The following is a 21,362-nucleotide window of genomic DNA, read 5'->3' as shown; positions in this document are numbered from 1 at the left end:
CTAAGAGTTTCTTCTCAGAACGCTATGCCTATATTCTATGAATGTGATGTACAAATCAAGAGTCAACTCAAAGCGGTCAAAGCAGAGAGCTATGGGTCAGTTAAGGTTGAAATAATTGAGGGATTGGGGATTTAGCTCAGTGGTAGAGAGCTTGCCTAGCAAGCGCAAGGCCCTGGGTTTGGTCCCCAGCTCCGAAAAAAAAGAAAAGAGAAAAAAAAAAGGTTGAAATTATTGGAAAGTGCGTACATGTACAGAGAGGAGAATATGAAGCAATGTATTACAGAGTTTAAGACTTTTTTCTGTTAGAATATTCTCTCCCGTCACCTGTAGAATAAAAACGACCCAGAGAATAAGGAAAATAAAGTAGTTGTTTTTTTTTTTTTTTACCAATTCCATTTAAAAGGATTAAAATCCAAGCATTAGAGTCGGCTCCATCTGCTGCCATTTTGACTACAAACAAAACGAGGACATTTGTGGGGACTGTCCCAAAAATTCCTGCTAACATCACAGTCGGCTCTTACAATTTATCTTCACTGGTTTTGTTTAAACTCTAAAATTTAAATTTAACAAGTGTGAAAATAACTGACAATTTGTGAGTGTGTGTGAGAGTGTGTGTGTGTGTGTGTGTGTGTGTGTGTGTGTGTGTGTGCTGTGAGTTTAATTTGGAACAGAAAAATGCTTCAGCACCAAGTACTAAGTTTTGAAACAACTAAAAATTCTTGGTTTTGAAGCAGAACCTCAAATAAAACATCAGGCAATAAATCTTTGAGTTTTTTAAAAATATTGATGTTTTTACACTTAAGGAAAAGATTATAAATGGGTTTCCCCTTGAATTACCCTCTCTCTAAGGTTACACAAGGCTACATGTGTGTTTGCTATAAATAGAAGAGAAAGATGTATCGATCGTTTTTATCATGTTTACGAGATTCTCAGTAGGCAATACCAACCAGATGCTCTCTGAAGGTTCCTGAAATCTGCATAAACACTTCTTCCCCATTGTCCTCAAGAACCAGAGAAGACTATCTTAGCAGCTAGTCTCCCATTAATGCCCCGCAATATTCCTCTGTCACTCAATATGTGATAGATTCTACTGCATCCTTTACTTTACCAAAAACGATGGCCAAAATTTGAAATGAATTCAATGGCATCTTCGTAGTCTGTGTGCTTTGTTTGTCTCATACTTAGCTCTTTTGCTTGTTTTGACTTCCATTTTTTGTAGGATTCCTCCGCCCCACCCTTTTTGAGTTATTCACTTTGTTTTGTGGAGAGATAGAGAAAACCGAGAGATCATCAAGTTGGGTGGATAGAGAAATGGAGTAGAGTCAGGGGAGGGGAAGACTTGACCAGAACATATTGTATGAAAAAAATGAATAAAAAAAAAAATCCAGTTGGTCAAAGGAGTCACAAATATCCAAATCCTAGAGACTCCCATGGGAAGAGGGGGAGAAGGGGGGAGAGGGAAGAGACAGAGAGAAGGAGGGGGAGGAGGGAGAAGAGGGAGAGGGAGGAGACAAGAAGGAGAGGAGAGAGGGAGGGAGAAGGGAAGGGAAGGGAGGGGGAGGGGAGAGAGAGAAAGAGTGATTTAATAATGCTTCTACAAAACATTTGAGCAAAAGTTCATTTTTCTCACGTTTACCTTTCTCGGATTTTACACACCTGAAAATTCACTCGCACACCAGCTGGATGAGCTGCTTGTGCTTTCCGAAGCTAGGATTTTGTTTCCGTTTATCCGATTTGTTTAATTATAGTTTGTTTGTTTGCTTGTTTGTTTGCTTTGCCAGTGCTGAGTACTGAACATCCAGGGTCTTCTGCTCGATAGGCAAACCTTCTACCACTGAGCTATGCACCAAGCCTGTCAGTGAAACCGTGGGAAATTTGAAATTATTGCAGAATGATGAAACTTCCTTGAGGGCCAGAAATTTCACAGTTCTGATCACTGCTGTGTCTCTAGTTCACAGTATAATGCCTGTAATACAGTTGCTATTCTATTAATAAATTATTACATTAATATATTGGTTAACATGTTACTAAGTCTTCGTCCCCTATTAAATGATTTATTTTGATTTTATTGTTGTAACCTTTTTTTGTTTCTGTGTGACCACCAGTGACTTAGGGAAGAAAGAGTTTATTTTGTCTCACAGTCCCAGAGGAAGTCTGTGAGAGTGCAGAGAGGCAGGACAGCAAGTACTAGAAGCAGGAGGTGCCCAGATGGGAGGACTCACCTTCAACCATGAACATGAAGCGAACAGAAGCAAAAGTGGACTGAGGCTATACAGTCTCAAGGCAGCTCCTGGTGACGTGCTTCCTCCCACAAGGCTTCACTACCTAACCCCGCCACCTCAGATACCACAGCTAAATGGGGTCAAGTGTTCAAATACATGAGCCGGTGAGGGGCAGTTCTCATGCAAAGCGCCACAATTGAGTTGGTTTTGCTCTTGTGGTTTTTTTGAGATGGTGTCTCATGTAGATCAGGCTAGCCTGAAATTTGCCCCATTTCTGCCTGTCCCTTCTTGATTAATAAGACTGCAGATAGGCACCGCCATGTGCCCCCCACCTGCAATGGCTGGTTTGCAGAAAGCAATCATGGTCAAACTGTGGTTAGGAGCATTTCCATTTTGCTTTGGGGGCAAAACAACTAGTTTTCCTGACTTGGCTCCGAATTTAAATATTTGTTCTGGGGCTCTTAATCCCACTGGAGCTCACTGTAGTCAGGTGGGGCAGCTCGCCTTAATGGTGTAGAGACTGCTCGAAGCACAATTTTCCTAAGTGGTAGGGTCCATTTAGAAAATTGTCAGTTATCTGACTTAATGACAACCTGCTTACCCATGGGAGAGAACAACAGCATTCTCTCGCTCTCGGCTGGTAAAAATCAGCTCTAGAACCGGTCACACTTAGGCGTCCTCTCAGCTCGCACTCCGTGGCCAGTGGCACTGGAGGTTCAGATCCGACGGCAGCCCTTGTGCCTCTTCTCAGTCTCTGCACGCAATCCTTGCAGGCTTCACCTTAAACATCCCTAGATTCAGAGTCCCCTACCCTCTACAGTCCTAGACCCCTAACCCCAGGAGGCCTCCGATGTCTCCAACTCCCTCCCTTCTCTCCAATCTGTTTCCAAGGTGGAGTTGATCATTTAAAGAAAGCAACCTCAAAACTCTTCATTTGGGGTAAATGAAACCCAGGGCAGGAAGAAGGTGAGAGAGCCTTAAAGTGCGTGTGCACCACCTCTCCAAGAAGACAGGCCACAGATGCGCAATACCTTGTCCAGGGCGGAGACCCCATCCTCACTACCCTCCTGCTTTGCATGTGCGTGTGTGTGTGTGTGTGTGTGTGTGTGTGTGTGTGTGTGTGTGTGAGAGAGAGAGAGAGAGAGAGAGAGAGAGAGACAGAGACAGAGACAGAGACAGAGAGAGACAGAGAGAGGGAGAGAGAGAGAGAAAGACAGACAGAAACAGACAGACAGACAGACACAAAGTGTGTACATGTATACAGCCACCGCACAGTATGCTTAGGCTCCATGTGTGTAAGAATCGAAGACACACCTGTACTTATGCAAACGGTTTTCTTACTGTTGTTCCCTAAAGAACACAGTCTAACAACTATTTGCATTATATTAGGTGGGCAAAAAGAGAAATCTAGATATGGTGTAATCCAGATGGATATTTTATATGCTGTGAGGTTTTATGTAAGTGATTGAATATCTGTGGATTTGGAAATCTACAAGGAGGTTTCAGAATCATCTCTCCATGGATATGAACACAGAGAGAGAGAGAGAGAGACAGAGAGAGAGAGAGAGAGAGACAGAGACAGACAGAGACAGACAGAGACAGACAGAGAGAGACAGAGAGAGAGATTGTACTGTACCCACTGCTCTCTGAAAGACTATCCACCCAACCATCATTTCTATTGCTAATATTGAAGCAGCAAGTGAACCTCCCTGAGGCCAGCATGGTCCTTATCTCTGTGGAGCCCACGGTCCTGTGGAGAAGATGGACTATTAAGTAATTAATGCCCTCATTGATAACATATCCTCACCCGAAGGTGGCACAAGTGTCTAGCTTTGCACTGGTACATTCTCCAGCACGCGGCTTTCGACAGGGAAGCCCACATTCAGACAGAGGCAATCAGTTCTATGACCTGCACAATTTCTTCCACTCTGGCACAAATCCATCCATCCTCAAGGGATGGAAATAGGCAGGTGTGGCAAAGGATGCCTGGAATCCTGGGGCTCCACACTCCTGGGCTGCAGGCCAGGGCTGAGGCCTTTGGTTCCCTTGGTCCTCAAATGTCACTTAATCCTGGAACCCAATAAAGGGAGAGACGGAAGGAAAGAGAAGGGAAGCTTCGTTCCGTTAAGCACTGATCTCTGCAACTGAAGGTGTGCGAGCTACTGTCAGAGATGCCTCTGGAGTCTCTGAGCCTCAATGCACACACAGCCATGTGGACCAGGCCGAGGGCTGCCTCGGACCCTTCAAGAACTTACAGCAACAGTTGGCGGGATGCAGAATGTCCCTCTGTACAGATCTGGAACTTCAAGAAAAAGAACGATGCACTCCTAGCCCAGGAAGACTAAAAGGTGCTTACTCCCTCCACCCTGTGCCCCTCCCCCACAAACATACACTGAGCTACAGGAGCCAGCTTTGCCCCAGGTTCAGATGCCTGCAGCCCTGGATCCATGGATCCCTGCATCTATCTCTGCAGCCCTGGATCTCTGTATCCCTGTATCCATGGATCCCTGGATCTCTGCATCCCTGTATTTCTGTATCTCTGTATCCATGGATCCCTGGATCCCCTGGAGACAAATAGGATCTGCCAGAAGGAAGTCACTCTACAAATTAATTCTGAAACTCCAACTGCCACTAGGAGATAGCGCTTAAGAATACGACTTTTCTTCATCCCTGCGGAGAGGTCCGAGAGACTCATCTTAGGAGAGAACCACAGTGCTTATCCTGAAGTTCACCAATCCTAGGGAGTGATGGTTCATTTCTTGTTTTATTGTTTCTGTTTGTCTAATCAGACAACTCCCCTTCGCTATCTTGTTCAAGTTACTGTTCCAAACTGCATTTCAAAGAAACAAAATTTACATTTTAGACACATTCAGCCAACACATTAAAGAACAATCTTGTTTGCTTTTCTAAATTTCCTAGTCAACATCAGCTGTCCCTAACATCCTAGAGGATTTAGTCTTAAGTAACAGTGACAGAAGGTGACATATTCCTAGCAAAGGGGAAAGGATATATGTGCTGTCTTCCCAAACTTTCCAAACACTGAAATTAAGAAAGTCAAACAGGGCAAGTGCTGGCAGGACCCAGGACACTGAGACAGGAAACTCTGTCACCGGCCTTGGAGATAAGTTAAACAGAGCTTTTCACCACCCAGGAGGAGGCTGCAGAAAGTAGCATGCCATGACAGTTACACAAGCCTTCAGCCCTCAGCCACAGGCCTGGACTCCATCTCTGCTGTCACTATGTTGTGATACGATCTTGGCCCAGGCTCCCCTACTCGGCGCACTCCTGCTATTGATCTCTAAAGTGGAGGTCACAAACAGCCATGTCTAACAACATGACAGGATTGCTGTAAATGGTTATGAAATGGGGGATGGTGTGTGTGTGTGTGTGTGTGTGTGTGTGTGTACACATACCTATTGCCCGAGTTCTCATAGGTTTCCAACTATGCATTCTGGAGAGAAGAGAGCCCCCATCTAATCTAGACATTTTTGGGTGCATTGCATATTTCATTGTATGTGTGTGCACACACTCATGCAATCACACACACACACTGATGCACACATGTATGCACACATGCAAACACACAGTACATGCATGCACACAAACAGACACACAGTACACACAGACACACACATACACATATGCATTTACACACATGTACACACACTAATGTGTGCATGCACGCACACACAAATACACAGTACACACATGCAGACACACAGACACATACAAGTACATGCATGCGTACAAACACATAGTACACACATGCACAGACACACACCAACACACATAGATACATGCATGTACATGCATGCACACACAGTACACACATACACAGACACAGGACATGCATGTATACACACACACACACACACACAAGTGCACACACACAAAGACTCAAAAGCATGAGCTATACAACTGCCACTGGGTAATATCACTGTGAAATATTGCATCATGTTTGGGTGAGAAGGTGACAAGAACAGAGAGACATCATAAGTTTCAAATTTCTACACAGGTATTTACTGACCAAAGAAGTAAGTACATTTCTGGAGATGTGTCTGCTATCCCTCTTGTATGCCTCCTCCCTTTCAGCTCCCTTTCTCTCTTTAAAATCTTAGCCAGGTGTGGTGTGCAGACTTGTAATCCCAGCACTTGGGAGGCGGGGCAAGGGAATCAGGAGTCCGTAGCCAATCAGGGCCACATACAGAGAAGCAAATTCCTACCATTCAATCTGGAGGCTGCTGGGAAGTTAATGTGACTTTGGCTGAGAATAACAGAGGGCCTTGGTGAGAGCAAATCAAAAACCCGACACTCCTCTGCTCCCGGGGAGGGCTCATTCTGCCTTTGCCCTTTGGTTAAAATGGGGGGAAAAAGAAATTAGAACATTACTAGTGAATCCCCACGTCCTCCCCAACTTCACATGGAAACTTCACCCTCCCAAAGGTTAGAGTACTGTGTTAGGCCTTGGGATGTGATTACATAGGGAGTGAGGGGCAGCACTGGGTGGAATTGGGATCTTTATAGGAAGAGAAAGGGAAAGGAGTTCCTTCATTTCTGCCAGGTGAGGACACCACGATCAGTGACCCTCTTCGGGGGTGGGAGGAGTGGGGGAATCTTGACTCTTGACATCCCAGCTCCCAGAAATTAATTCTATAGGATTAATTCTGTAGGAAATTAATTCTATCACCTGAGACGGACTTCTCTGTGTCTCACCATGGCGGCCAAAACAGAGTAATCCAGATCCGATCAGAAAAGAGTAATGAGGGTAACAGTTACACTATGAAACACCCCCCATTACCACGGAGCACTGACGCCTGGAGAACCGGGGGCTTATGGGTAATCTACAAGCTGTATGGGTCACTCTGTGAGCTTTCCTTGCTCTCTCAAGGAGCACTTCCTGGGGCATCACAGATGTAGACTTCAAGCCTCACAAATACTCCACCGAGCATCTATTTTCATTTCTTCGCGCTATGTGGTAGAAGCAATGAGGCGTAGGTTTGGTGCCTTGTGCAGACGAATGTCTACATAAGGGTAGGAGTGGGTAGGAGGGATCTGCCTTGCTCCCAACAGTCTGGGCGAAAAGGCCACCCAAATTCTGAGCTTGGAACAGACAACTCAGGAAAAGAACCTGTACAATGGTACTATAGCCAGTTGCTGTACAATGACAATAAGCTTCCAAGGGAAAACACCCAGGAAAACTGGGCGTGCATCTTGCTTCCTCACAAACAGCCCTTCCTGCTCCCTCGTGGTTTCAGCCCCGCCCACGCCATGCTTCGGCCAGTGATCGCCCGAAGCTGACTCCTCACTGATCCGTCTTCGGGTGTATTCTCCATCGCACACTTCTGAAGTTCTCCCGACACAGCCATCTTTGTAAAATGCACACAAAGAAGGTGTCGTCCACCTTAGACGCCTTGATGCATCCTCAAGGCCATGAGAAGATGGAAATCCCTTGGGATGGTAACGCATAAAACAATGTTCACTGAACCGTGTGTCGTAATCCCTTAGAAATCGTGTGGCCAGTTTAATGGGTTGGCGGTTAGCAACAATGCAGAGAGCGGGTAGACAATAACACACTAGAGCAGAGTGAGCGTACTGAGTATGGTTTCTGCTCTCGGTCATGCACATCCTTACACACATGCGTGCCAGAGCAAAACATGGGCCTGTGTGTGGGATCCATATGTACAGGGTTCTTCGATCTCTAGACCATGATAAAGATCGGTTTGGACACCGGTGCAGAAGACACTAAAGTGGCCCTAACTACAGTCCACCTCCCAAGCCACTTGGGAGCCACCATCTCCTCCGGTATCCTTTTCTCCCGACGCCTGTCCCCTTTGTGACTCAACTCATCCAGGGTCCTGAACTCAAGCTTTACTGCCAACTGTCTGAGGCACTCAATGTCCCCATCCCACATGCCTCTGTAGCCCTGTAACTTGTGGGCACATACCACCCTGCCTTGCCTTTGACTGTGTATGGGCCAGAGCCCACCCCCACAAACGTCAGCTCTCAGAGGGCAGCCCAGACTCTCCTGCACCCCTTATAGATCCAGCCCTTACAACAGTGCTCAGGAGAACTTCTTGCATGTATGAATGAATTAATGAGTGAATGAACGAATGAATGAACCACTTGAGGTCTGGGAAATAGTAGCAGAGTCATTGTGCTCCTAACTTCACAAACAAAGCCTCTTCTAGAAAATTCTGCTGTTTCACCCAGAGTAGAGAGCACCGTGGCATTCCCCAGGCCAACAGGTCCTCCTCCTCCCCCTCCCTCTCCCCTTCACCCTACTCCTTACCCTTCCTCGTCCCCTTCTTCCTCCTCCTCCCCTTCCTCTTCCTCCTCCTCCCTCTCCCCCTCCTCCCACTCATTCAGCCCTATCAGGTCAGTCCCTCTTGCTCATTTCCTCTCTGTCACCACAGAAAATGCTCCTAATGCAGATCTACATGGTGGAAGTGGCTTCCTCCCTTTCCTGCTCCCTGCTTTTGCTCTCAAATTAGAATATACTTCCCAATCCAGTTTCTCACACTGTTCCCGCCCACACTGAGGAACCTATAGCCCCACCTGTCAGTCACTTCCACTTCAAAGTCCAATATCCCCAGTCAGCATCCACCCCATCTCAGCCTACTCAGTTCCACCGCTCTTGGTTCTTGGCTCGGAGAGTAATTCCCCAAGGCAGGCACAAACCTGTGGTCTATTTGGGGGCTGCCCTGTCTCAGGATCTCTGAGGACACTGCGCTGATTCCTGCCCCATTCCCAGACTCCTGTTTTCCAGAGCTAGCATCTGAAGAAAGTGAGGAATATAGAGAAAGCTTGAGAGGCTCCCCTCTGCCTGCCATCTTCCTCAGGATTCTAAATCCAGGACAGAACCAGGGACTGGCAGAGGGGAGGGGAGGAGAAAGGAGGGGAGAGGAGGAGAGGGGAGAGGAGGGGAGGGAGGGACAGGGAGAGAAGAGAGGAGAGGAGAGGAGAGGGGAGGGGAAGCAAGGGATGGAATGCCAGAGACAGCTCCTCCAGTGGGCAAGATTTCCATATTTGTTATTCTTACTTCTTAGGTAATCATAACTCTGTCTGTTCTGATGCTTCTTCAACTCAGGTTGTGGCACAAGTGGATGGGTCAAGCAGAGGAATTGTAAATCAAACATCCATGTTTCTTCAGACTGAGTTTGACATCAAGTCCTTGGAACATATCTACTGGAAAGGAACATGAGGCACTAGGGCAAAAGCCGGGCATTCCGTCTGAAATGGTGGCCACCACGGCAAGAATATAAAACCCTCCCTACCCCCATCCCCATTGGCTTGTACATTTGAGACATTTGGTTCCCCGCTGGTAGACTCTCTTAGAGGTGAAGTTATGGCAGAAGTGGGCCTCTGGACACAAGCTGGCCTTGCTTCCAACCCAGCCAACTGTCTCTCCACTAACCCCACTGTGTAACAGAGCCATGGCCCCAAGCTACTCCAGATGCCATAACCTGGAACCGTGCCCACCACAACGGACCGTGCTCCCTTAAACTGTGAGCCAAACTAAACCCCTCCTCCCTTAAGTCACTTCTGTCAAATATTAAAGACTTTGTAACCTCACCCACGAGAATCCGTCCAGTTCATAACCTTGGTCAGTGGCCTGTAGATCTAGTCTGGATTTTACTGTCTCTGAGCACAATTTACCTCAGGGAGCATTTGTGTCCAGGGTTAACAGACTCTGAGACACAAGGTGAGCACACTCAGCTGTTACTATGTGTTGAGAAGAGAAAAGACATTGCCAGAGAAGCCAAAAATGAACCTCAAAAACCTTCCTCTGAAAGTCAGAGAAACATAGCCACTTCATTTGCAGAAGCACTGCCCGAGGAGAAGTTAAAACTAGAATTACCAAGCCGTGGGCCCACACACCAAACCACACCCAGAAATTCCAACCCATTTGCCCATTTTTAGACAACAAGTGAAAGTCAAAACAATACCTCACCCTACAGAAAACAGTGGGAAATTCACATCTCTCGGTACTCACGAAGTTCTACAGAAGCCGTCAGGGGCCACAGAAGAACAAAGCAAGGCTGGACAGTCGTGTCTCAGATGACACATAGCCCAAAACAGTCACTTTACAATCCGGCCATTGTCAATCTGTTCGAAACATCAGTTTCCAGGAAGACACTCATCTCTGTCTATGGGTGTGACACCACAAGTCTAAAGAGTGGGAACTTCAGTGAAATAAATATGAAAGCCATTTAATCTACCATTTTTAATGGTTTCCTTCACCCTAAATTCTGAGCAGGCCTATGGGTCACGCTGATGTGACTTTGGGAGATAACATGTTCTCGTATTCTTAGTCCTCTGCCCTTAAAAAAAAAATGCTCTTATCCTCATAGGCTAAGATACCATGTAAAATTTTACTGGAAAAACAAAGAAGGGACCGGGCAGTAGTGGCTCACGCCTTTAATCACAGAACACGGGAGGCAGAGGCAGGTGAATCTCAGAGTTCAAGAAGGCCAGCCTGGTCTACAGAGTGAGTTTCAGGACAGCCAGGGCTACACAGTTAAATCCAGTCTCAAAAAACCATAAGGAGGAAGAGGAAGAGGAGGAAGAGGAAGAAGAGGAGGAGGAGGGAGAGGAAGAGGAGGAGGAGGAAGAAGAGGAGGAGGAGGAAGAAGAGGAGGAAGAGAAGGAAGAGGAGGAGGTAGTAAAGGAAGAAAGGAAGGAAGAAAACACAAAGAAAGATTTTTCTCCTCCACTCCCCACCCCCAAAAATCTTGAAACTCACTGTGACCCATTTCACCTACAAGCGGTGATGACAAACCTCTAGTGTGTTTCAGAAACCATGTCTGAAAAGATGTCATTATGCATTTATAGCCACACAGAACAGAACTGGACTAGTTAGTTTTTGTCACCTGGACACAGACACGTGAGAAGAGGGAACCTCAGGTGAGAAATCCCCTCCATTGCCTGTGGGCATGTCTGTGGCCATTTTGATTAATGACTGATGGAGGAGAGCTGTCCTGTGGAGACAATACCCCCCTGACTGATAGAGGAGGACTGGTCCACTGGAGACAATACCACCCCTGGGCAGGTGGGCCTGAGTTGTGTAGGAAAAGAAGCTAAACACGCTTTGGCGAGCAAGCCACCAAGATAGCTTTCTTCTCTAGTTCATCTGTCTCTGGTCCTGCTTGAGTCCCTGCCCTGACCTCCTTCATGGATAGACTGTGACAAGGACACATAAAGCAAACGAACCCCTTTCTCCCAAGTTACACTGCATCATACTGGTCAACACAATGATACCAAACAAGACAGGGCATGGATAGTGTCTTAGGGAGGGTTTTTCTGCTGGGAACAGACACCATGACCAAGGCAACTCTTTTTTTTCCCCATATTTATTAACTTGGGTATTTCTTATTTACATTTCAATTGTTATTCCCTTTCCCAGTTTCCAGGCCAACATCCCCCTAACCCCTCCCCCTCCCTTTCTATACGGGTGTTCCCCTCCCTACCCTCCCCCCATTACCGCTCTCCCCCCCACAATCACGTTCACTGGGAGTTCAGTCTTGGCAGGACCAAGGGCTTCCCCTTCCACTGGTGCTCTTACTAGGATATTCATTGCTACCTATGAGGTTGGAGCCCAGGGTCAGTCCATATATAGTCTTTGGGTAGTGGCTTAGTCCCTGGAAGCTCTGGTTGGTTGGCATTGTTGTTCATATGGGATCTCAAGCCCCTTCAAGCTCTTTCAGTCCTTTCCAAGGCAACTCTTATAAGGACAACATTTCATTGGGGCTGGCTTACAGGTTCAGAGGTTCAGTCCATCATCATCAAAGTGGGAAACTGGCACCATCCAGGCAGGCATGGTGCAGGAGGAGCTGAGAGTTCAACATCTTCACCTGAAGGCTGCTACCAGAATACTGACTTCCAGGCAGCTAGGATGAGGGTTTTAAAGTCCACACCACGGTGACACACCCACTCCAACAAGGCCACACCCACTCCAACAAGGCCACACCCACTCCAACAGGGCCACACCTACTCCAACAGGGCTACACCTCCTAATAGTGCCACTCTAGGGGCCGAGCATACACAAACCACCGCAGAGAACCTCATCTGCCCCATTTACTGAGCTTCCCTGATGTGCAGTTTGCACCAGAATGTAGGACGCCGCCCCCATCTTGGTATTCTATAAGAAGCCAAGAGGCTTTTTTTTTTTTGTCCTAAAGCAATTCCCTCCATGCCAGCCTAACCCTGTTTACACAGAGCCTTGCTCTATCTTTATTAAATCTATAAAATTACAAGCAATTTGAGCCCCACTACTGTTCCACCGCTACATGCCTCTTCGCCTGGTGGTAGCCAGTTCAAAAAGTCAAAAGAAACTGCAAACAGAGCCACAGAGTACCTATAATTTATTTTTATAACTAATGAATCATTAACAGGTACTTCTGGAGGTAATTAGAGGGAAATGGATAGGCCTCGACTGTAAGGTTGGGAGTTTTCATGTTACCTCTTACAGTGAAGCAAGAGTCTGCTGTACTCCACTCAAAGCATCTGAAAAATTAGTCCAGTCATGTTGCAAGGAGCCAGAAAGCCGATACAGCCTGGGCAGTTCTCGTACATGCTCACGGAGGCGAGGTTTTGCTCGCCACTTGCCGGAGGCAGCCAATAACCAAGCCAGATTCCTAAATACTCAAGTCAAGAAAGACAGTAATAGCCAAGGAAGCGGGGAATTACCTGGGCGCTAGATTTAATGAATATGTCTTGTAATGAGCACGAAAGGATCAAGTGGCTTCATTTTCCATCTAACTTCTGGAACAGGGATTACACACAGAAATTAATTACCTGTGCTACATGCTGGCAAGCGCACAGCGGAGCGGGCTGAAGGCAAAGCCAGGGTTCGCTTTCCCCATATAAATGGCTCTTTCAAATCGCATGACTCCCTGGGAAACTAAACTCCTCACATCAGGGGCCAGTGTCACCTTACCCAACACTGTGACCATCCCGAGGACTGAAGAGTGACCCCAGGGTTGCTTTCTATCGTTCACCCTTGCTAAGTTCTAGGGACAGTGCTGTTGCCCCCGGTCACGTGAGATGTAGTCCCAAATGCCTTTAAGATGCCCTTTGTTTTCCCGCCTCCTTCTCTAAACGTCCCATGGACTCGGAAAAGTCAACGGCACTGAGCAACCTGACAGGCAAACCAACTTCATTTTAAAAGCAGAAGTAAATCTGGATGTGAGAGGAGAGGCAGGGTCCAGCAGACCACAGGCAATTCCAATTACCTAATTACACAAATTGAATATTTCAGATCCAAAAACACAGAACCCCAAATGCTCCAAAATCTAAAATGTTTTGAACGCTGAAGTGAAGTCACACATCTAAGACGCCACACCTGACCTCCTGAGAAGCTTCCACATCCAAACGGAGGCACCCTAAAAATACCATCTAAGATCACCTCCAGGCTACACATGTTAAGTATAGGAAACATAGATGAATTTCAGGTTTAGGCTTAGGTCCAGGCCCCAAGATATCTCCTTATGTTTATTAAAATATTCCAAAGTCCAAAGACATCCAAAATTAAAACCATTTCTGGTCCCTGGAACTTGCAGCAGGGGACACCCAATACCAGGATTATGATGAAAACTCTCGCAGAGCCAAGCTGTGAGGAGTCTCAGCGCAGAGTGACCACCATCCTAAGCATGTCCTTGTAGTTACCAACCCAGAGCGAACTCAACCCAGAGTGAACTCCAAGCATTGAGAGTACCTGGCTTGGAAAATTTCCACTGATGTTACTTCTTGTGTTTTAATCATCTTCAACGGAAGCCTGAAAGAGCAGGGAGAACACCTGACAACTTTATATAGTCAACATACGGGAAATGGCCACCCCCACATGTAGACCCCCAAATACACACATAATCCTTTGCTTGCTGTCCCTGGAGCAGCAAACCGGCCTGTGAACTGGGTCTGCTTTTCCTCGCTTGCCCCCTAGTGGGGGGACTAAGCCTGAGGGAGCAGCTCGAAAAGAGAAGGGTGTTCTAGGACAGGGAGATTGGCTGCAACAAAAAGAGAAGGATATTTAAGATAAAACATGGTGTTTCCCAAGTTAGGTAGAAATTTTTATTTTTAAATTACACATGCATTTTCAAAAAAAATTAGCCCTTCATCTACCTGTTGGAACTAACATGCTAGAGCTCTCAAATTTAGACTTGATTCGTAAATGAAAGAATCCAATTCTTTTTTCCAACAGAACCAAGAAAAATTATGTTTTTCATGGGGTATCCCTTTTCACCCAACACCTCCTCTCTCTTTCTCTCTCTCTCTCTCTCTCTCTCTCTCTCTCTCTCTCTCTCTCTCACACACACACACACACACACACACACACACACACACACCATGAAAAGGTGTTTGCACACCCAGACTGTGTGTACAGCAAGCCTCCCTAGTATCACTTGAACCCAATATTTTACAAAAGAAACCAACAAAGAAATCCTTAGTGTGTTCAGTAAACACACTAATGTGTGAACACATTGTGTTCAGTTCCAGACACAATGCCAACAAAGGATGGGCAGGAGCAGCCACCCTGCGGGAAGTCCTGCTGACAGCTCCTGTGGGCTCTGCACCTACATTGTTAACAAAAGGAGGCCTCTTTCTCAGGAAACACACAAAACAATCCCAGCATTGCAAGCGATTGCCATTAAATCACTAACAAAACTGAGTGCTGTAACATGGAAATCAGGAGAAGCCAAGGTCAAAAGGCCGTGGCTCTAACTCTAGCCTCGAACTTTAATTTTCGTCTGTAGCTCTACAGTGTAGCTTTTCATCAAGTCCCAACTTTCCCAGCTACAAAATTAGAGACTTGAATGGGAAGCTTTCCTGAGTTCCTGTTGAAAGTGTGGGAACTATGTCTTCTATTTCCTATGGTCATAGTGCCCTCTAGTGGCGAACAGGAGAAATGACATGTGTAGGTCTTAAGGTTGCTTTTTTTACCTTGGAGAACAGTACAACTTTTCCCTATGTCAACTTGTCTGACCATAGTGGCCAGGTGTCTGATCAAATATCGACATAGATGCCATTGTGTACATTTTAGATGAGAATAACATTCTTAACACTCAGTCAGTAATCTATGATAAAAGCAGATTACTCTTCATGATTTGAATAGATGGCCACAGGAACTCAGGCAGCCTTCAGAATCTCCAGCCCCAATCAGCTTGTCTACCTGTCCAGTTTAGCCTGCTCTGTATGCTCCTGTGTCTGTGGAGGATAATTATGTGTGGAGGGGATGTTCTCGGGGGTAGGGGGGCAGGGTGCACTCACGGGGTCTACATCCCATATCTTTGGAGAACTGTAAAAGGTAAAAGAGGTTCTGAAGTGTTCCTCAGAGAATTTCCATGTACTTGTGTCTCCAACGTGATGGTTTCTGCAAGAAAAGAGTCAGCCTAGGAGTGAGACAGAGGTAGTGACGGATAAAGGATTGGAAGGCATCCTGGTCCGATAGTTTACAGTCCCTATCCACCCACCCATAGTATTACCAGTCGCTGCTGCTCGTCCACAGTGGCTGCCCCCAGTGAGGCTGACATCCAGCTTGGCCTGCCTGTATGTGCCTGTGTATCTGTGAAGGGGAACTGTGTGTGGAGAGACAAACCTGTGAAACTTTCCCAACGGACAGAATTAGAGATAGATGTTGAGGTCCCCTCGGCTTTTCATCCCTGTGGTGTGGGGGCTACGGCGCAATTTTGAGAGAATGGAAAGGCCATTTTAACAAGTCAGGATCTCATACACGATGCCTTGGCTGTGACAACGCTCCTACGAAATAAGGCGACTACTCATGACAGGTATATTGTCACAAGTGCTCCCATCCATGAGGCAGTGACTTCATTTCAACAAGAGACTTATCAGACCTATCCACAAACACTTATATGTATGTGTTCATCTCAATTTATTTTATAATAAATCTCAAGATGACCCAAAGGAGTAAGGAAACAAATTACTATACACAAATTACCTTCCCAGTCATCGAAAACATTTTAATAACTTTAATGACCATAAAAACCATATTAAAAGAAAAATGACCCAAATTTTAGTAATTAGTTTTGTTCATGTAAAAATTTTATCTAAATGTGAAAAGTGGCTTCTACGGGATCATAATTTAATTTAATCTCATAATATAAAGTAGACATTTTAATGAGGATATTGTCACTCGTGGTGGCTCAAGCCTTTAGCCCCAGTACTCTGGAGGCAGATACATCTAGATTTCCATGAGTTCAAGGCCAGCCTGGTCTACATAGTGAATTCCAGGCCAGCAAAGTCTACACAGTGACTACTCCCCTGTCTCAATTAACTTAAACATTGAATAGGTATTTGTATCATAATTTTATGACAGCAGTAGTTACAATAGCCACAGGCAGAATTAAGCAAGATAAATATTAGCAACAAATTCATAAACAAAGCATGTTCTAACCATGCAATGAACTGTTTTATTCAGCCACCAAATGAATGGGTGAAATTTTGAATCTGCTATAACCTGAACTTACCCTAAAATTATTATTTTAGAATTTATTTTTATGTGTCTGAGTGGTTTGCCTGTATGTTTGCACACCATGTGCACGTATGTACTCTAGATATGTGCGTGGTACCTATGAAGGCCAGAAAATGTTTGTGAAGTGGGAACAGAACTTAAACCCTCTGGAAGAGCAGCAAGTGCTTAACAACTGAGCCCTCTCTCCAGCCCCTGAAAATGCTATTCTTAACAAGATATGCTGGGCACAGAAAGATAATTATTGCATGATAGCACTTATAAAAAAGGGACCAAGAGTAGACAAAAGTGTAAGGACAGAAAGTAGAAGAGACCCTAGCAGGGCTGCGGAGAGGGATTTACTAATTAGTAAGTAGAGTTTTGGGGGAAAGACGGAAACCGTCTTGTTTCAGAAGGCGAGATAGTGGATGGTTACTGACCTGTGTGATCAAAATGGTAAATAGTATAAGTTTGACTATGATTTTAAAAGATGCTTTCTCCCACTCTGTAGGCAGTGATGGGGAGCCCATCCCTACTCTCACGAGCCCTCTCTTCTGCCACTGAGGAACAGAGTCTCCCTCAGAGTCACGACTGCAGTCTGTACTCTTGCTCCGTTGTACACAAGGAGTTAGGAGCGCTGGTTAATGTCATAGCCTCAGCACTTGGCCGACATCTGACACATAGAAAGAACTTTTTTAAAAAGTATTCCTAGAGGGCTGGAGAGATGGCTCGGTGGTAAAGAGCACTGACTGCTTTTCCAGAGATCCAGAGTTCAATTCCCAGCAACCACATGGTGGCTCACAACCATCTGCCATGGGGATCTGATACTCTCTTCTGGTGTCTGAAGACAGTGACAATGTACCCACATACATGAAATAAATAAATAAATCTTTTTTTATAAAAAGTATTCCTGAAGTTAGTCTACTCCTGGCTGCCTGCAGAAGATGTAGAACTCTCAGCTCCTCCAGCAGCATGCTTCCCACAATAATGGTAATGGACTGGACCTCTGAAATTGTAAGCCAGCCCCAATGAAATGTTTACTTTAATGAGTTGCCTTGGTTGTGGTGTCTCTTTATCGTGATACAACCCTAACTAAGACAGGACCCAAGGGTAAAAAGAAATAAAGTTCAAAGTTCAAAGTGCCTTCCCTCAATGGCACTCTGATTTTTTTCATGGGTCAGAGTCTACATATGTAAAATAGGGTTAAAGCTGCTTTTCTCCCACACCCATGGATCCCGGCCCGCAGCAGCTCTCTGCTCCCAAACCCCGTGGGAGAGAGACCTCACCGCCTGATCAGGTGGGCACTCCTGAGGCTGCAGAGCGGAGGAGACCACCAACACTGCCCACATCCCTGGCCCAAGAGGCAACTGTATAAGGCCTCTGGGTTCCCGTAGGGGAGGGCCTGGGAGCGGCAGGACCCCTTCGCCTGAGACACCGCCGGAACCTGAAGGAAACAGACCGGATAAACAGTTCTCTGCACCCAAATCCCGTGGGAGGGAGAGCTGAACCTTCAGAGAGGCGGACACGCCTGGGAAACCAGAAGAGACTGCACTCTGTGCACATCCAGACGCCGGAGGAAAACACCAAACGCCATCTGGAACCCTGGTGCACAGAGGCTCCCGGAAAGAGTGGCGCAGATCTTCCCGGTTGCTGCCACCGCGGAGAGGACTTAGGCAGTACCCCACGAGCAAACTTGAGCCTTGGAACCACAGGTAGGACCAACTTTTCCCCTGCAAGAAACCTGCCTGGTGAACTCAAGACACAGGCCCACAGGAACAGCTGAAGACCTGTAGAGAGGAAAAACTACACGCCCGAAAGCAGAACACTCTGTCCCCATAACTGGCTGAAAGAAAACAGGAAAACAGGTCTACAGCACTCCTGACACACAGGCTTATAGGACAGTCTAGCCACTGTCAGAAATAGCAGAACAAAGTAACACTAGAGATAATCTGATGGCGAGAGGCAAGCGCAGGTACCCAAGCAACAGAAACCAAGACTACATGGCATCATCGGAGCCCAATTCTCCCACCAAAGCAAACACGGAATATCCAAACACACCAGAAAAGCAAGATCTAGTTTCAAAATCATATTTGATCATGATGCTGGAGGACTTCAAGAAAGACATAAAGAACTCCCTTAGAGAACAAGTAGAAGCCTACAGAGAGGAATCGCAAAAATCCCTGAAAGAATTCCAGGAAAACACAATCAAACAGTTGAAGGAATTAAAAATGGAAATAGAAGCAATCAAGAAAGAACACATGGAAACAACCCTGGACATAGAAAATCAAAAGAAAAGACAAGGAGCTGTAGATACAAGCTTCACCAACAGAATACAAGAGATGGAAGAGAGAATCTCGGGAGCAGAAGATTCCATAGAAATCATTGACTCAACTGTCAAAGATAATGTAAAGCAGAAAAAGCTACTGGTCCAAAACATACAGGAAATCCAGGACTCAATGAGAAGATCAAACCTAAGAATAATAGGTATAGAAGAGAGTGAAGACTCCCAGCTCAAAGAACCAGTAAATATCTTCAACAAAATCATAGAAGAAAACTTCCCTAACCTAAAAAAAGAGATACCCATAGGCATACAAGAAGCCTACAGAACTCCAAATAGATTGGACCAGAAAAGAAACACCTCCTGTCACATAATTGTCAAAACACCAAACGCACAAAATAAAGAAAGAATATTAAAAGCAGTAGGGGAAAAAGGTCAAGTAACATATAAAGGCAGACCTATCAGAATCACACCAGACTTTTTGCCAGAAACTATGAAGGCCAGAAGATCCTGGACAGATGTCATACAGACCCTAAGAGAACATAAGTGCCAGCCCAGGTTACTGTATCCAGCAAAACTCTCAATTAACATAGGTGGAGAAACCAAGATATTCCATGACAAAACCAAATTTACACAATATCTTTCTACAAATCCAGCACTACAAAGGATAATAAATGGTAAAGCCCAACATAAGGAGGCAAGCTATACCCTAGAAGAAGCAGGAAACTAATCGTCTTGGCAACGAAACAAAGAGAATGAAAGCACACAAACATAACCTCACATCCAAATATGAATATAACGGGAAGCAATAATCACTATTCCTTAATATCTCTCAATATCAATGGCCTCAACTCCCCAATAAAAAGACATAGATTAACAAACTGGATACGCAACGAGGACCCTGCATTCTGCTGCCTACAGGAAACACACCTCAGAGACAAAGACAGACACTACCTCAGAGTGAAAGGCTGGAAAACAACTTTCCAAGCAAATGGTCAGAAGAAGCAAGCTGGAGTAGCCATTCTAATATCAAATAAAATCAATTTTCAATTAAAAGTCATCAAAAAAGATAAGGAAGGACACTTCATATTCATCAAAGGAAAAATCCACCAAGATGAACTCTCAATCCTCATCTTCGGTTGGTTTATATACAAGTGTGCAATTTCTAGGCTTGAAAGTAAAATGATGCTATCTGGTGCTGGATAGAGGAGCCTTATTTTTTATTATGGCAGCTTGCTATTTTTGTAACATGGTGATTTGGTTGAACACAATAAAGTACAGTAGTAACTGATCTCCCCTTCTTCCTGGATGAGTGAGGAGATGATTAAATGTTGATGTCAGCATCCTTGAGCATATTCAGATGAGCTTCTGCTTCTGTTGAAAAGGATGCTGTGTTTGATTGTGGTCCGAAGCTTTGAAGCACTACTTGGCATCTCCTTCCTTGGAGGTCTCACTGTTTAAACATAACAGATTTGATAGCTTGTTGGTAAGGTGAGGTCCAGCTTGTCTCCACTAGGTCATCTTCATGTGAATCCGGTGGTTATACAGTTTTGTTCTAGGGATATTTCATTTTTTTAATAACGGTTTTAGCTGACATTCATGGAGAGAATGAATCCTTAGAACTGTGCCACTAGTGAAAGGAAATCCTGTCCAGAGTATGTTTCTTTACAAAGCTGTGTCACACCATCCTTTGGGCCCTCTGCTGGAAAAGTAGAATCAAGTCTCAAATAATGCCTTTTAAATTGTATCCTCTAGTATTATAGATGTAGGACAGTACTGTATCATACCTCTGTGGATGTAAAATAGCTTGTACCTGCTTTATGATACGTAGTAGTGACCGTGCTTTATCAGAGCTGTTTTTAATGATGTTGCTCAGAATGTTTTCTTTCCAGATGATGATTGAGAAGCTAATTTTAAAAAAAAAATGGTGCCAGGTAAAAAAAAAAGAAATGTAAATAAGAAATACTCAAGTTAATAAAAAAAATCCATATACATAAAAAAAAAATAAAAAGTATTCCTAGGAATGATTATGGAAGCTAGAAAACCTATGACACCCAAAGTTTTACTAAACCTGCTTGGTCAGGCTAGAAGCTCATATCCCAAGTCTATTTACATATCTCCAAGTGAAGTGTTGTAGTTTGAAGTATTGTAGTTTCTTGGGTTTTCTTCTGGTTTTTGTTTGCTTGCTTGCTTGCTTGTTAGTGTTTTTTGTCTGGTTGGTTGATTGGTTGGTTGGGTTGATTGGTTGGTTGGGTTGATTGGTTGGGTTAGGTTGGTTGGTTGATTGGTTGGTTGGGTTCATTGGTTGATTGGTTGGGTTAGGTTGGTTGGTTGGTTGCTTGCATGCTTGCTTGCTTGCTTGCTTGGGTTGGTTGGTTGGTTAGGTTGGGTTGGTTGGTTG

At 45.2% G+C, this 21,362-nt stretch overlaps 2 protein-coding genes and 2 long non-coding RNA genes across 6 annotated transcripts in view; 1 reads left to right on the top strand and 3 right to left on the bottom strand.

The window, feature by feature from the left end:
* Positions 1-21,362, bottom strand: part of Erich1 (glutamate-rich 1) — a gene marked incomplete at its 5' end in the record, with an annotated part of 52,793,804 nt that overhangs the window by 30,658,001 nt on the left and 22,114,441 nt on the right.
* The window catches only part of Stox2 (storkhead box 2), a 239,065-nt gene that overhangs the window by 182,386 nt on the left and 35,317 nt on the right, over positions 1-21,362 (bottom strand). The window lies entirely within an intron of this gene.
* Positions 386-17,122, top strand: LOC148000559 (uncharacterized). Its single transcript, XR_015640329.1, has 2 exons — positions 386-3,314; positions 14,589-17,122. It is a non-coding gene; the product is annotated as an uncharacterized LOC148000559 (long non-coding RNA).
* The window catches only part of LOC120097575 (uncharacterized), a 39,242-nt gene continuing 34,135 nt past the window's right edge, over positions 16,256-21,362 (bottom strand). For 2 of the 3 annotated variants that reach the window (XR_015640326.1, XR_015640327.1), the window contains 2 exons: positions 20,749-20,868; positions 20,159-20,663 (listed from right to left, as the gene is read on the bottom strand). This is a non-coding gene — a long non-coding RNA (uncharacterized LOC120097575). Of the gene's footprint in view, positions 20,664-20,748; positions 20,869-21,362 lie in introns of all 3 variants that reach the window. The other variant, XR_015640328.1, reaches the window with a different exon arrangement.

Source organism: Rattus norvegicus, chromosome 16 (genome assembly GCF_021556685.1).
Source record: "Rattus norvegicus strain SHRSP/BbbUtx chromosome 16, alternate assembly SHRSP_T2T, whole genome shotgun sequence".
Taxonomy (NCBI): domain Eukaryota; kingdom Metazoa; phylum Chordata; class Mammalia; order Rodentia; family Muridae; genus Rattus; species Rattus norvegicus.
The sequence above is the reverse complement of the archived record's forward strand: the minus strand, read 5'-3'. Positions and strand labels throughout refer to the sequence as shown.